Genomic DNA, 496 nt, shown 5'->3' on the forward strand with positions numbered 1-496 from the left:
CCCTCCTCCCCATTCCCACTCCACACCTGGCACTCCACTCCACACCCTGGCACCACATCCTGCACCCACACCCTGGCACTCCACACCTGGCACTCCACCCCTGGCACTCACACCCTGGCACTCCACACCTTGGCACTCCACACCGTGGCACTCCACACCGTGGCACTCCACACCTTGGCACTCTACACCCTGGCACTCCACACCCTGGCACTCCACACCCTGGCACTCCACACCCTGGCACTCCACACCCTGGCACTCCACACCTTGGCACTCTACACCCTGGCACTCCTGAAGGATAAGATGTCAAAGTCCCGTCAGAAGAGCAGAACGAAGACGGAAGTCAGGTGACGTACGAGGGAAGTGAGAGAGAAATGGGGATAATAACGAAGGTAGAAACAGAGACGAAGCAGAATTGATGAAGGGCAAAGAAAATACAACAAAGCAAGTAAAGTTCTTGACTACAGAGCAAAGGAGGAAAAAGAAATCCGAAATGAGT

Source organism: Penaeus monodon, chromosome 21 (assembly GCF_015228065.2).
Source record: "Penaeus monodon isolate SGIC_2016 chromosome 21, NSTDA_Pmon_1, whole genome shotgun sequence".
In the NCBI taxonomy this organism is placed as follows: domain Eukaryota; kingdom Metazoa; phylum Arthropoda; class Malacostraca; order Decapoda; family Penaeidae; genus Penaeus; species Penaeus monodon.